General features: G+C 39.5%; 1 protein-coding gene across 4 annotated transcripts in view; it reads right to left on the bottom strand.

Annotated features, from left to right (window-relative positions):
- Positions 1 to 16876, bottom strand: part of Mctp1 (multiple C2 and transmembrane domain containing 1) — a 586378-nt gene that overhangs the window by 400509 nt on the left and 168993 nt on the right. The gene's annotated exons all lie outside the window — the stretch shown is intronic.

Genomic DNA, 16876 nt, shown 5'->3' with positions numbered 1-16876 from the left:
AAAAAAAAAAAAAAAAAAAACAAAAAAAAAACCAGCATTTTCAACAAATAGTGCTGGTTCAACTAGCAGTCAGAATTTAGAAAAATGCGAATCAACCCATTCTTATCTCCTTATACAAAGCTCAAGTCCAAGTGGATCAAGGACCTCCACATAAAAACACTGAAACTTATAGAGGACAAAGTGGGGAAAAGTCTCAAACACATGGGCACAAGGGAAAAATTCCTGAACAGAACAACGATGGCTTATGCTATAAGATCAAGAATCAACACCTGGGACCTCATAAAATTACAAAATTTCTGTAAGGCAAAGGACACTGTCAGCTGGACAAAATGGCAACCAACAGATTGAGGAAAATATCCTTACCAACCCTACATTCGATAGAGGGCTAATATCCAACGTATACAAGGAACTCAAGAAGCTAGACTCTAGAGAACCAAATAACCCTATTAAAAATGGGGTACAGAGCTAAACAAAGAATTCTCAACTGAGAAATACTTAATTGCTGAGAAGCACCTTAAGAAATGTTCAACATACTTAGTCATCAGGGAAATGCAAATCAAAACAACACTGAAGTTCTACCTCACATCAGTCAGAATGGCTAAAATCAGAAACTGAGGTGACAGCAGATAATGGTGAGGATGTGGAGAAAGAGGAACACTCCTCCATTGTTGGTGGGATTGCAAGCTGGTACAACCACTCTGGAAATTAGTTTGGTGGTTCATCAGAAAATCGGAACCAGTACTACCTGAGGACCCAGATATACCATTCCTGGGCATATACCCAGAAAATGCTCCAACATGTAATAAGGACACATGTTCCACTATGTTCATTACAGCCTTATTTACAATAGCAAGGAGCTGTAAAAAAAACCCAGATGTCCTTCAACAGAGGATAGATACAGAAAATGTGGTACATTTATACAACGGAGTACTACTCAGGTATTAAAAATGATGAATTCATGAAATTCTTAGGCAAATGGATATAACTAGAAAATATCATCCTGAGTGAGATAAGCCAATTACTAAAGAACACACATGGTTTGCACTCACTGATAAGTGGATATTAGCCCAAAAGCTCTAAATTCACAGACCACATGAAGTTTGAGAAGAAGGAAGACCAAAGTGTGGGTGCTTCAGTCCTTCTTAGAAAGTGAAGAAAATACTCACAAGAGCAAATATAGCTATAAAGTATAGAGCAGAGACTGAAGGAAAGGCCACCCAGAGACTATCTCACCTGGGTATTCATCCTACATACAGTTACCAAACCCAGACACTATTGTGGATGCCAAGAAGTGCATGCTGACAGAAGCCTGATATGGCTGTCTCCTGAGAGGCCCCGCCAGACAAAAATGCAGAGGTGGATGTTTGCAGCCAACCATTGGACTGAATGCAGGTTCCCCAATAGAGGAGTTATAGAAAGGACTGAAGGAATTTTAGGGGTTTGCAACCCCATAGGAAGAACAACAATGTCAAACAAACAACCACCCAGAACTCCCAGGGACTAAGCCATCAACCAAGGAGTACACATAGCTACAGCTGCATATGTAGCAGAGGATGGCCTTGTTATGCATCAATGAGAAGAGAAGTCCTTGATCCTATGAAGGCTCCATAGATGCTCCAGTATAGGGGAATTGCAGGCAGAGAGGTGGGAGTGGGTAGGTGGGTGGAGGAACACCCATATAGAAGCAAGGAGAGGGAGGATGTGATAGGGTGTTTCCGGGAGGGAGGGACACTATGAAAGGGGATAACATTTGAAATGTAAATAAAGAAAATATCCAATAAAAATAGATTAAAATATATTGTTTTGTTTTATTCTTTTTTGTGTTTGGGTTTTTTTGTTTTTTGTTTTTTGTTTTGTTTTTTGTTTTTTGCTTTTTTTCAAGACAGGGTTTCTCTGTGTAGGCCTGGCTGTCCTGGAACTCACTCTGTAGACCAGGCTGTCTACACAGAAATCTGCCTGCCTCTGCCTCCCAAGTGCTGGGATTAAAAGTGTGTGCCACCACTCCCTGGCTTTTGTTTTATTCTTAAAGAACTTCTAATTGATTAAATCTTCTATGTAAGCTGTGAAAATTCTCCTGCCTCCACCTAAATTCTTGACATTATGACAAATTTGGTTCAGATTTTCTGGGAGGAATAAAATACCATGAGACTGTTTTCAGTCTATATATTGTCCTATATAGTACTCCCTTCTGTCTATTCAAAAGGGAATATTCTTTTGAATATATCAGAGGACAAAGTAGAGAGAATACTTCAAGATATAGACATGGGCAAGGTCTCCCTGAATAGATTTCAAACACTCAGGAAATAAGGTCAATATTTGATGATTGGGATCTCATAAAAGTAAAGTTTACACAAGGCAAAAAGTACACTACTTGAGAAGATAATCTCCACATCAGGAGATTTTTTTTTTTTTTTTTTTAGATTTATCGCTTGCTCCAGCCCCAAAGATTTATTTATTTTTATATGTAAGTACACTCTAGCTGTCTTCAGATACACCAGAAGAGGGCATCAGATCTCATTACAGATGGTTGTGAGCCACCATGTGGTTGCTGGGATTTAAATTCAGGACCTCCAGAAGAGCAGTCAGTGCTCTTAACCACTGAGTCATCTCTCCAGCCCCTAGGAGAGATGGTTTTATACTTGCAAGTCCTGGTGTGATCAAATCAAATCTATCACTTCTTCATGGCAACAAAACGTTCAAAATGTGTTTCCCAAGCCTATGGTCATCCTGCCATTCAATAAGGCACTGGAACTTCCTCACATGGTAGAATGCCAACGATCTCTCTCTCTTCTTGTAGGGTGACTCATCCTACTCCAATGGTCTTGCCATCGTGACCTATTCTGAATGCTATTTTTTCCCTAAACATTCATTCTCTACCACCATAGAAGTTTGGGATTCAACATAGAAATTTGGTGGGTGGGGACACAGAAATTAATTCATTGCACCATTCTTGTTTTCTTCTTTCCTCAGAGATCTTCAGATTGTTATTCGGAAGAAACAAATAACATTCCTCCCATTTCTTACCTCTTACTTTATTACAACTCTCCACCACAGGGTCTCAACCACCACAGAGATCCTTACAACACAAAGGTAACTGACGACATTGTATTTTTCACATTCATGTTCCAATATTCTAAGTTTCATTTTTATATATTCTTTACACATAGTATGGTTTACATACATATATTTTAAACATAACATTTGAATAATTCTTTGAGAATTTTGTATGAAATATATTTTGTATATAATATGTGTATATATACATGCATATATAACATATATATACATATATACATATACATATATACATACATATACATATACATATATACATATATATACATACATATATATCTTCATTCCTACTGCTGTCCAAGTCCTCCAGAATCCAGCCCACCTGCCTACCACAAATTTTATGATTCCCCCCTCTTTATTTTTTTATTTATTTATTTTTTTTAGTGTTTAAGATTCTTTTTTATTATTAACTTATTTATTTACATCCCAAATGCTGCTCCTTCTCCCATCCCCCCTTCTTTGAGAGGGTGCCCTCCTGGGTAACCCCGAATCCTGGCACTTCAAGTCTCTGACAGGTTAGGCGCATCCTCTCCCATTGAGACCAGACAGGGCAGCCATGAAGACTGAACTGCCTGTCTGCTACATACATGCCAAGGGCCTAGTTCCAGCCCTTGTATGCACTTTGGTTGGTGGCTCAGTCTCTGGGAGCTGCCAGGAGTCCAGGTTTCTTGACTCTTTTGGTCTTCCTATAGGGGTTGCCATTTACTTCAGGGCCTTCAGTTCTTCCCCCAACTCTTCCATAGGTGTCCCCGACCTCTGTCTAATGTCTGTCTGTAGGTCTCTGCATCTGTTTCAGTTCACTGCAGGTAAAGGCTCTCAGAGGACAGTTATGCTAGGCTCCTGTCTGTTTAGAAGTAGTTCTTCAGGGTGATTCCAGTCTTTGTTGTCAGGTTATGAGCAGTCTAGTCCAAGACCAAACACCAAAGACGAATCAGTAACAGTGGCTCGATCCAGCAGAAACTGAAAGGCTTCCCCACTTCAGCAGGAGTCAGCAGAAGCAGTGAGACTCAGTGGAATACACACGGAGTTCCTTGGCGCCCTTCTCTCTTCCAAGGACTGGAGTCAAAGACAAATGGCTAGTGGGTACCAAGATGGATGCCTGACATAAAATGGAGCTTGTTTAGCCAGCACACAAGTTTTCTAAAGGAGCCAACAGTCAATCCGTGTATCTGTGTGGGTCTCCCTTATGCTGCACATTTCATCTTGGTGAAATCACATGGTCTATAGAGTCTGTAGTCCAACTCCCCAACAATGGTCAGCAGCAGCTGTGAATGGAAGTCCAAGGATCTAGCAGTTGCTCAGTCCCACAAGGCAAGCAGGGGAAGAAGACAGAGAAAGAGTTAATCTTCCTTCTTCCAAAGTCCTTATGTAGGTCTCCAGCAGAAGGTATGGCCCAGATTAAAGGTGTGTGTCACCGTGCCTAGATCTGGGACTTGCTTTGTCCCAGATGACCTTGAACTCAGAGATCTCCCTGTCCTAATCTTCTAGGATTCATAGCCTCTATACCTCAAGGTCTCCATGCCAAGATCCAGGTCAGAAACTTGTATCTTAGAGCCTCCAGATTAGGATCACAGGTGAGCCTTCCAATTCTGGATTGTAGCTCATCCAGATATAGTCAAGTTGACAAGCAGGAATAGCCATTACAATATGCATACACACATGCATGGTGGGCAGGTGGAGAACATGTGTGCACATGCAAATACAAGCTGGGGCTCAGCACTTAGTGTCCTTTTAGTGTAGCTCTCTGTCTTATTTTCCAAGGCAAGCTCTCTCACTGAACCTAGAGGGTTCACCAGCTCAGCCAGCCTAGCTTGCCAGTTGGTCCCAAAGGTCCCCCTAACTCCACCTCCCCAGCTATGGGACCATAGATACAAACCACACCCGGGGATCCAGTCTCACATGTTCATGCCTGCAGAACAAACTTTACCAAAAGAACCATTTCTCAGACCCTAGTTGTGGTATTTTGTTGTCTGTTGTTTTGAGTAGTGATAAGAATAGAACCAAGGGCCAGGTGCTACCATTAAGCTACATCTCTAACCTTTCATTTTACTTGCTGGCTTGCTTGCTTCTTTTTGAGACTCTTGCAGCCCTGGCTTTTCTGCCTGGAACTCATAGTGGTTCTTCTACCTCAGCCATCCAAGCATGAGATCACAGACATACATGCACCACCACACCTCGCCCTATTTTTTTTTTAACTAACCCATGAAGTTCAACTTGTGCTGCCCATATACACTATTGTGTAGGGTCATCCATTAGAGCATGGCTGACTTGCCAGGGATTACACTCTTAAAAAAAAAACAGACTCTCCATTCCCCAGAAGACATGTAACTTACAAATCCCTTCTCATTCCATGCTAGAAGGCTGACTGGTTTGATCCTGTGCATATCATATGCAGACATCCACAGATGCTGTGAGTTCAGGTGCAACATCCCTGTCATATCCAAAAGATACTCTTTAACTCTGGTTCTTTCCAACCTCTGGTTCTTACAATGGGAGTGTGGATCAGAGAACATGGTAGAAGGAATGTAGCTAACACTAATAATGGCTGAAAAAAGTCTATATGGAAACCTACTATTTAGAATGCATATATACATTCTAAATAATAAATAGGGTAAAATAATTTATGTATATAGATAGATTCTAAATAGTAAATATGATAAATATATAATTCCAACTAAAAAAATTTTATACCCTATTTAAATACATTCTAAATAGTATATAGGGTGTAAAAGTTTTAGTTGGAATTATCCTACATAGGGTGTTATATTCATCCCAGAAACCATAGGTTGTGTTAAATAAATATCCCAATCCCAGGTGTGGGATCATCAAGTTATTGCTGAGAGGTATTCTTGAGACCCCCAAAACAACACAGGCTTACTGTGTTTGCCTTTGGTTATCCAACAGAACAGCACAGGGAAGTCAAGTTGGTACTAACCAGGAATCTTCATCCATGCTTGCTAGCTTTCACTATACTCTAGTAGGTGCAATAAAGGCTGAGCGGGGAAGAGGCATGAACAGCAATGTTATTGAGCTGTTTATCTAGTGAACTATAATGTTGCGAAAATGGCTCAAATGTTATAGGGATAACCAATAGTGCTCTGATTGGATTTAAGGCCAGCTCCACAAGTGGGAACTCATGCTAAGTACTCATGATTGGGAAACCCATGGGCAACAGAAGTAAACCAATTACTATTATTTTGCCAAATTGACATAGGAGCAAACTACTCCCTAAATTTCAATCTATATATCCATAGCTAGATGTTTCTCTCAGATCTTCAAGGAAATTTCCTTGGTTGATGTAGAATCTCAAAACTGGTCAAAGTGCAGAATAGAGGAGGCAGTGGAGGTCTTACCCCAAGGCTCAGGAACCATAGTGGAAAAAGGACAGAGGGACATGCAGATATTTTGTACAAGAATACAATGTACTTGGAACCTCCTTGCCTACACATGGTCCTGATCTCATCCCTTTCTGATCCTTTTAGTCCCTTTGGTTTGCCAATACAATTTGCCCACTTTCATGTCATATATGCTTTTCTGCTCTCTATGTAAAATCAAGGAACTACAAAGGAGATGATTAAAATATAAAGATTTCTTTTCTCTGAAAGTGACTTAATTTCATTAATATGACTATCTCCAAATATGTCTTATTTTATTCATTGTTATATATGAATGTTTGCATTGTGTTTATATAGCACAATTCCCTTGCTTTCGTTTATTGATAGATACCTCAGTTGGTTTCATAACTTAAGTTATTGGGAATATTGCGATGATAAGTATTGGTGTGCTGCTTATCTCTATGAAATGCTGATTTGGAATCCATTTAGAATATACCCAGGAATAGTACAGGTGGGTCTTTTGGTAGATCTAGTTTTAGATTTTGAGAAGCATCCATAATGATTTCTATAGTGCCTGGGTAGTTTATCTTTCCAACAGCTTCAGATGCAGGTTCCCTTATGAACACATAAATCCACTATTCCTAGGGCACCTGCATCCACTCTTTGTCCCCAACCCTGCAGGCAAGAATGGGGATATTTGTGTTCTAATGACTGCAAATTTGACTGGGATGAAATGTAATCTCAATGCAGTTTTATGATCTCAAAACTTATTATCTTTTATGTGTATGTGTGTGTGTGACTGGATATATGTATGGTGCACTGAATGTGTGCAGATATCTGAGGAGGCCAGAAGAGGGTGAGATCCCCAGAAACTGGAGTTAAAGGCAATGGTGAGCTGTTTGCTGTGGTTGCTGGGAGACATATGAAGATCCTCTGGAAGACTTACTCAAGTGCAGTAAGCCACTGAACCAACTCTACCATACCATGTTGCTTGCTTGCTTGCTTGCTGGCTGGCTGGCTGGCTGGCTGGCTTGCTTGCTGTTGTTGCTGCTACTACTGCTGCTGTTGTTGTTATTGTTGATTTGGCTAGCTTGAAACTCAGAGAGTCACTTCCACTTTCCATATATTAAGTATTAAGGTGTTCACCACCACACCCTGTCACCCAATGCAATTTTAATTTACATTTCTCTGATTGCTAGTGAGTTTGAACATAATTCTATGTTTACTGGCTATCTTTATGTTTATTTTGGGGGAACTATTTGTTCATTTTATTAGCCTAGTTACTTAGATTGCTGCTCTGATTTGTTTTATTCAATCTTATAAGCTCTTTGTATATTCTAAATATTAATTCTCTGTTAGACGAATAGCTAGCAAAAATTTTCTGACATTCTATAGTAGAATTCTCAAGCTTTAGGTCTAGACCCTTTTGGGAGTTGAATGACCTTTTCACAGGGATCACATATCAAATATTCTGCATATCAGATATTTACATGTACAATTAATAACAGTAGCAAAATTAGTTATGAAGTAGCGTCAAAAATAATACTGTGGGTTCAAGGTCCCCACAACATGAGGATATTAAAGGATTGCAGCCCTAGGAAAGTTGAGAGCCACTGCTCTATAGCCTGCATCTTCACACAATTGCTTCTTTTGCCACTAAAATTTCATAAGGTCCGACTTGTCAACTCTTGGCATTATTTTCTCAGCGGCTGGAGTCCTGCTTAGGAAGCTATTGCCAAGGTTCAAGTGTTTTCCTGTTTTCCCTCTAACAGTTTCACATTTCAGATCTTAAAGTCTTGATCCATTTGCAGTTGATGTGTAGGATGAGGAACACAAATCTAGTTTCATTCTTCTGCATATGGATATGCAGTTTTCCCAGTATTAGTTAATGAAGAGGCTATCTTTTCTCCAATGTTTATTTTTGGTATCTTCGTTAAAATCATGTGACTGTTTATCTGGGTTTCTTGTCTATTCAATTGACCTATGTCTGTTTTAGTGATAGTACTGTGCCCCCCCGCCCAGGCTCTGGAATATAACTTGAAATCAGGTATGATGATACCTCCAGCCTTACTCTTGGTTTTTGCTTAGGGTTATTGTGACCACTCAAAGGCCATTTTTGTTTCAGTATAGATTTGAAGATTTCCTTTTCTGTTCCTGTGGAAGTTTGATGGGGTTTCACCAAATCTGTACACTCTGTACACTGCTTTTGGTAGTATAGTCATTTTCATCATTTTTTTTTTACTGTTAGAAATAATATTTCACAATGAGAAATCACTCCACACACTTAGAGGTAAAGGCGAAGCTCTCTAGTAAAGCTTCTGGCAGACTTGGCAAATGCACAAATAAGAGCAGGCTCCTACTACAAGATGGTACTAATATCCACACACCAGGCTTACGTAGTCCTCAGACACACTCATTCTTCCACCACAGGTTACACTTTGAACAATTTAAAGAGAGTCAATAAGTCCAGCCACTTAGGCAGATAGGCAATTACATAACAAAGATATTACATCTTCACATAATTATTTTAAGTACAGAATTGATATTTTTTTAAATAGCTGTTGCCAGGGTCATCTTGCCTCTCTGGCAGAATCAATTTTTCCTGATAAGAGCTAAAGGGACTTAATGGCAGAACTTAACATTCACTGTGCCCCTACACTGCTCTCTTGAGTTGCCTGTTGGACACGTTATTTGGAATTGGGCCTAAAATGGCTGATCAATCCTGGTGAAGAAACATGTATTTCTTAGTATTGTACATGGTGCTATCTCTAACAGTCCTCAATAGCGTATTACTTATATCGGGGGTAATTTTGAAAGCACTAATCCCTTAGCTAAGTTCCACTTTGTGTGATTTAATGTCTCCTAAGCAAATTTATTAACAAATTTTTATAACATCAATTCTATTACTTTGAGGTTTCTTCTACAACAATAATACATGAAAATGGTGGCCATTTATCCTCTAGTGTCTTCCTCCATGTTTTAAAATTTTACTTTCCTACAGAAAATATGAGGTGGTTTTCTTGTATTCTCTCTGAGTATGAAAACGCCTCTTATGAAAAGCTCAATCCGTCATTCACAAACCACCTGCCTGTGCCCCATACTGTGTTAAGAGTACAGACATAAAACAGCTCATGCAATCAATACATTTATTCTGTAATTAAAGAAGGAAGCACTGTAATGGAACTGATAATAATAATGAAATTGATGCTAATGAAGAAGTGACTACGTGCCAGAGACTGTGTTAACACATTCTGTGCTTAAACAATAGATGAAAGAGGATACAGAAGAGTATTCTGACATGAACAACATATATATGCTCTTGGTATAGAGAGGGGTGATATAACTTAGATCCCCACATGTCATTAAAAATGGTCATATTTGATGTAGCATAGACCCATGAGACACACTAGACCTGGGAAAGATTTATATTTTCTTACTGAGACCTACTTATATCACTCAGAAACAAGTCCTAATTTATTAAGAAGATTAATAGGAAATAAAAGGGAAGACAGGTTATTAATTTGAAAATAAAACCGTTTCCCTGAGGGACAAGTACCTTTTAAAATAAAACTTTATTTTGTTTTTAAGTGTGTGTGTGTGTGTGTGTGTGTGTGTGTGTGTGTGTGCAGGACTTTAGCATCCCAGAATAGGGCTTGGGGTTCCCTGGAGCTGGTGTTAGAAGTAGTTAAGCTGTAGGCCTAACATGGCTGCTGGGACCTGAATTTGGGCCTTTACCATAGCAGTACATACTCCTAAGTGCTGAACCACATCTCCAGCTCTCTGCAAGTTCATTTTTACAGTTAGTGAGCCAATTAGTTTCTCTATTCATTCAAGAAAACAGTATTTCATAAAAACTGTAGTTCTCAGGACTCAACAACGGTTATACTCTGCTATACCAGATTATTAATAATTCACAACTGAAGTTAAAAATAGGCTCTTGTTAACTGAAGCAAATCACATGATAAAATATGTTTGTTGGTAAAGCATACAGCTAAATTGCTTGTAAATGCAGATGTGGACATTAGAGATTCTCTGAGAGCAGATTATAGAGCCTCAAAAAAAGTCAAGAAGATGAGAATCCTCAATATTCTTTAGCATGGAGAGAAAGGGGGCTTTTGAGCTAAAAATAGCGGCGCCCAGTGACCATCACACTAGCTGTTTCCTAGGGAAAGCTCTAAAGCCATCTTACTTCCGTGAGGCTTTGAGGTTTACACTTCAGTTTTCATGCCACTCTAACCCTCAAGGACTTACACACTCAAATGTGTTTTCTTTACTTAGAGGTGCCAGTGAAGTAGATCTGAAAACAGGAAAAGAAGTCTTACATTTGAGAATTAAGCTTTGAAATAAAAAAATAATAGGTCAAAACAGAAAAATAGATGCAACTTCAATTGTCAGAGTAGTACAAACTCAAATGCCTAGAGGCACACACATTAATAAGAGGTAATGTAGACGAGCGCCCCAGACCCAGAAGGGATTATGGTGGTCTAAATAGATGGCAGGAATCAAGTATCATTTAAAGGAGACAGTTTAAACTCAGTTCCTGCATGACTAACCTCATGTGGGAAGGAGTCAAATCTCTGGATTTTTAAAGAAAAACTAAAAATATGTTATATAAATAGTTGTGGTTGTTAGAACTCAGCGCCCCTCTGAAGTATAAACACGAAAGCTTTTAAAGAGTAGGTACATCCATAGGCAGTCTGTAACCTTAGGTGTGGTAATCAAATGCTATCTTAAGGATCATGCAGGTACAGGTTGTGTAGGCAAGGATGTAATAAAAAGTCTCAGAAGCACACCGCTATTCAAATAGTGAACAGGGCATTTAATTCTGGCAGTATCTCCTTCTTAATGTGATCCTGCATTTCTAAATCTATTATCTGTGCGTCCAAGAACAATCTGCTCTTTTGATCCCATGCTAACCACACTTCTTTACGATTAGAATGTGGGATCTTTTCTAGGATGCCTTCGAGCAGAACTTGCTTGACACTCAAGGGGCTTGATAAACAACATAACAACAACCTCAAATTATGAATTAAGAAGGCAGGTTGGTTAGAGACATATGTGGAATGCCTCCAGCAGTTTCACTTAAATAGATGGAAAGTCTAGAATTCTGATTTTGTCCATGAGAGTTGTCAACTTTGTTCCTTGGAGACCAGCTTGAGTGGAAAGATGTGCTCTAAAGAGTGATGATTTCTATGGTTTCGGGGCCAACATGGTTGAAGCTAGTGTAAAACTTCCTAATGCAAGGAATCCTACAAGGCCCGTTGTAGTCTTGCTCAATCTACTTTACATCCTATCCACCTGACTGGGGTCATGAATTTTAAAGAATCTTTAGCCAAGTCTCAAGATGTCCAAAAATGACCCGGAAATGGGAAGTTAAGAATTAAATCTAAGTCTCTAAGAACAGAGTCCCAAAACTCACAGAAAGTGTGTATTTGGAATTATAGCATGATACTATGTGCTTAGCAGAGACTGTCCTATGAATCCTCCTGGGAACCCACAAAGCTAGTATTACTGGGATTCCATGTGATGGAAAGAAAATAGATGTCTAAACAGGCTAGTATGAGCCTTCCAACTCTACACCACCTCATTGGCCAGTGTCAGAGCCCTCCCACTCTGTGTCACCTCATTGGCCAGTATCAGAGCCCTCCCACTCTGTATCACCTCATTGGCCAGTGTTAGGGCCCTCCCACTCTGCACCACTTCATGGGCCAATGTCAGAGCCCTCCCACTCTACACCCCACAATGGCCAGTGTCAGAGCCTTCCAACTCTGACTCTACACCGTCACAATGGCCAGTGTCAGAGCCTTCCAACTCTGACTCTATACCACCTCATTGGCCAGTGTCAGAGCCCTCCCACTCTACACCACCTCATTGGCCAGTGTCAGAGCCCTCCTCCTCTGTACCACCTCATTGGCCAGTGTCAGAGCCCTCTTACTCTGTATTTCACTTTTAATTTTTTCTTTTATCATCAAATATGCAATTTGTACTTAAATGCCAAAGGTTATTATGGCTATTTTGCTAATCCTGTCTCTTTGACCTACAATAATGTCATAAAATGAACACTCAGATGCCCCCATTCTGATAAGGAAGCTGAGGCAAAAAGAAAAAAAAAAACTTGTCTACAACTATATAGCCAGTAGATGGCATAATGAAGGCTAGGACTCGAAAAAGATAGGCTCGCTGTGCTCCTCCATATAATGTTCCTACACAGACGTGCAAGTGTTGCCATTTTAAATAATAATTGTAGCCCTTTTGTAATTCTTCAGAAGGATAGATAGAAACACTGGGGAACTAAATATTTTTATTAGACATCAATTAGGAAAACTGCAGTTCTTCTGGATTTAAGAACTATGGGTAACCACCATAAAACAAGTACAGGCCTGAAGGCAATTACGCTCAGGGGATATATCAGAGGAGGATGATAAATCCACGTCTGCGTCCCTTTTCCCTTACTCCTCCACCGAGAAATAGAGGGACATTTTTCTTTTTATTTCTGCACTTTATTCTGTAATGATTAGAATACGCTTGAAAAATCTACAGTGAAGCAAAAATTCTAAAGTAATTTAAAAGTCATTTTCTTCTAGAACCAAGGAAGTTTAATCTCACAGTAAAAATGCCTTCAATATAAAGATATAGGCACCACCTACTTTAAGCCAAATTTTCTATTATACTTCAACTATCAGAGCCATAAATTCTTGGTTCTTATGAAGAAAGATACTTTGGTACTAGTTTGGTAAAAATAACATTTTCTGACTCATACTATAAATGGGAAAGAGACTTTTCTCCTTAGGAAGCGAGGAAACCATTCCTGGTTCTTAGACCACTAACACCATCCAGTTAAGTCTAACCCAGGGGTCCCTAAGGTCTCATCCACTAAAAAAAAAAACAAAAACAAAAACAAAAAAGCCTGCCACCTGCTTGTTTCCCTTCAGCACAGCTTAGGGCATCTGCTGCTTCCAGAAGCCTTTCTGTTAGAAATGCAGCTTGCCTCAGAGCTGGGTGATAAGGGATGACAGGCACTGCCATCCTTACAAAAGCAACTTAGGTAGAAGGGACTTTATTTTGATTTACACTGCAGAGGAGATACAAAATTCAAATCACAGCACTTACCATTTTTTTCTGCCCACTACAATCATCCCATTATTGTTTAACACAATTAGTCTGGCTATCAAAGCACAGGTTACCTTCCTAGGTGTGTGCTTTTCTTGGTCCAGCCTCATCTATTTTCATGATCACCTTTCTTCCCATCCCCTACACTGTGCCCACTCTCCCTTTCATTCCTCTATATTAAAAAGCAGTTTAGATGTCTTAAAGCAAATGTGTAACCCAATGGTATTAAAAGGGTATGTTTTAACTGACAAAATATGTGCAGAGACCCACAGCCAAACATTAGGGGAATCCTGCAGAAGAGGGGGAAGAAAAATTGTGGGAGCCAGAACAGTTAAGGACACCACAAAAAAAATCACAGAATCAACTAACCTGAGCCCATGTGGGCTCACAGAGACTGAAACAGTCAGCAGGGAGTCTGCATGGGGCTGGCTTGGGCTCTCTACATATATGTTATGTTTGTATAGCTTGGTTTTGTTCTGGGACTCCTAACAGTTGAAGTCGGGCTGTCTCTGACTCTTTTCCCTGCTTTCGGGACCCTTTTCCTCTTACTGTGTCCTGTTGACCAGCCTTAATAGGAGGGCAGGTGCTCAGTCTATTGCATCTTGATATGCCTTGTTTGGTTGAAATCCCTGGGAGGTCTGCCCTTTTCTGACCAGGAGGAAGGAATGGGGGTATCCAGGTGGAAGAGGGAGAAACTGCAGTTGGGGTATAATCTAGGAGAGAATGATAAAAAAGTAAAATAAATATTATATTTTTTGAAAAAGAGCATATTTTAAAATCAAATTTTATAAACATAAATTATGTCTCTACTCTGGCCTCATATAGTTTGTTATTATCCTCATCTGCATTATATATGATTTGATTTAAAGTAAAATTTTAAAAAAGGTAATAAGTATAAATTACTTAGCTTCACTTGCCTGATGCCTCATTTAAATAAGTTATATACTGGTAACTTTGACAAATGAAGTAGAAGTTGTATTTTATATATACTTCTCACTAATTCTCTAGTTTCTCCTTCTCACTCTTCCATGTGGTTTTGCCTGCCCACTATGTGCTGTTGTTTCAGAGTCAGTCTCAGGCTCTGCTTCTCTTGCAAGAAAGCAAGAAATCTGAAGCTCTATGTGAGGTGTTTGGGAGACAAAAACATAGAAGAGACACATCTGAGAATGGTCAATTACCTATCAGAGGGCACTCTGCTCATCTGTTTTATGGGAGTACAGGGATCCCAGAGACCAGAGAATGTAATAGGTACTCTAGACAGGCCATCAGGAGCTTTCCCAGCTTGTCCCACAATATTCATGCTCCAGGCTCCATCTGAATTCAACTGTATGGAGAACAATGAGCTACGGCTTTCTGGGCGAAGCTTTCACATACTCCTGATTCCTAAGATTAAGAGCAAAGGTATCTGTGAGCCTCTAAATTACAGGTGATTTGTTACAGAGCATTAGGACTAAAGCAGAAGTGAGGTCTACTGTAACAGAAAACTAGGGGACTTATGTCATTAATTTTGGGACAGGCGGAGTGGGGGGCATGCAAAGGCTTTCCACAAGTGCCAGCAGATGTTAGCAGGACTTTGTTGTAGGTTCCCAAGGATTGGCAGGGTTCAAAAAGAAAGTAATAAAAAGCTCAGGAGACTGGAAGGAAAGGGCTCCTCATATCTGGCAATACTCATTGGTAGGAACATGTGACTTAGACATTTACCTAAAGAACACCACAGTCAGTCTGAGGATACTTTTATGTGTTTGATTCTGGGTTCTTTTTCTTTTGTCTATTGTGGGAAATAAAAGGAACTTGGAAAACACAAAGAGACAGTACTTTACTGACAGCCTCTTAGACAACAAACCATTCTTAACAGCAGAAACAGCCTTAAGCCAAAGATTTCAACCAACCATTCTTAAGGCTTTTTACTATGATTTTCAGAAAAATCTAAGCCAGTGTTTCTTCTAATTATTTACATTGGCAAGGGACTACTCTCCTCCCTAAGATGCTTAGGAATAAGTGTCACAAACTCTCTTTCTCAAACCCTGGAGTATCTAAGTGGCTTGACAATTAATCTCTATCTTGAAATCAGTAAAGTAGAAAAGGATTCATTGTAAGGGTGTTAGTGGGTGGAGACTTACAGAAACACCACTAGGTATTTTAGAAAATGTTTAAGAAATAGAATATTTCTTAAATAAGGAAATTGTTAAGTAGTCAAGTGCAAGAACCATCATATTGTATTAAGGAGGAAGCAAAACAAAATGGAAAAACATGCAGTGTTCTATGGGTAAGTAGGCTGAGAAGTATATTTAGGGGCACACTTAGGGATGTTGTACTCATAGTCTTTTTAAGTGGAATGTAAAGGCTGACTCAAAGGCTAAAGTTTAGGAGTCAGAACTGTGGGATAGCTCCCTGAGCATGCCCTGCTCCTGGGATCTGGGAATGGAAGAGGACTGACTAGGAATATCTGTCTTGGTCAGTTCCTCAGAGGCTGGACCTAACATCCTGTACCCAAAGAGCCTTGGATCATAAATTTTAAAATACTAGATTTCAATAAATGTTTAGAGTTTGCACAATGAGGTTTGGTATATGAGAAGTGTTAAATTATAGTTGCTTTGTTAGTTTAGAAAATATAATTTCTAAAGATGGGTGCCAAAATTTTCTCATATATCAAGTATTTTTCTCATAATGTGACTCTGACTCATTCTGTCAAAAGCTGTCTGTACTTCTTTTCTCTAAAGGAGGGTCATGTTTGTCACTATGGCAAAATGATACCACATGAATTTGAAGCTAGTTCCAAAGGCTGGTACAGTCTCCGCCTGGTTTTCCTGAGGGCCATTTTTAGAATTCAGCTGCAGTGTCACAGGGAACTCAAGAGTACATGGGAAAGCCTATATGGAGAACCTGGACCTAAGCCCGAAGCACAAGCTAAGCCCTGCTAGTGAACAGTACCAACTAGCAAGAGACTCAAACAGACTATTTTGAAGAAAACAGGCTTGCATGGCAGAGAAGAGGCCAACTGTCCTCCAGCCTCACCCAACAAAATAAATGATTGATTCTGTCAAGTTCCCAGGCTATGGTATCACACAGCAGTAGACAATACTTCTCAGTTTCCTCGTCTCCTGTTTTCTCTTCACTCTTCATGAATTTTTAGAAGACAAATCTTCTCAAGACATATTCTAGACTTTTCCTCCCCCATTGACTCTCTACCATGAAACTCATATTTTGAGGTCATGAACAATTTCTAATACATTGAAAAGAAATTCCTCCCATCACATAATAATAAAAACACCAAATGCACTAAACAAGGAAAGAGTTTTAAAAGCAGTAAGGGAAAAAGGTCAAGTAACATATAAAGGCAGACCTATCAGAATTAC

Source organism: Mastomys coucha, unplaced genomic scaffold, assembly GCF_008632895.1.
Source record: "Mastomys coucha isolate ucsf_1 unplaced genomic scaffold, UCSF_Mcou_1 pScaffold8, whole genome shotgun sequence".
Taxonomy (NCBI): domain Eukaryota; kingdom Metazoa; phylum Chordata; class Mammalia; order Rodentia; family Muridae; genus Mastomys; species Mastomys coucha.
This window is presented reverse-complemented; position numbering and strand designations above follow the sequence as displayed.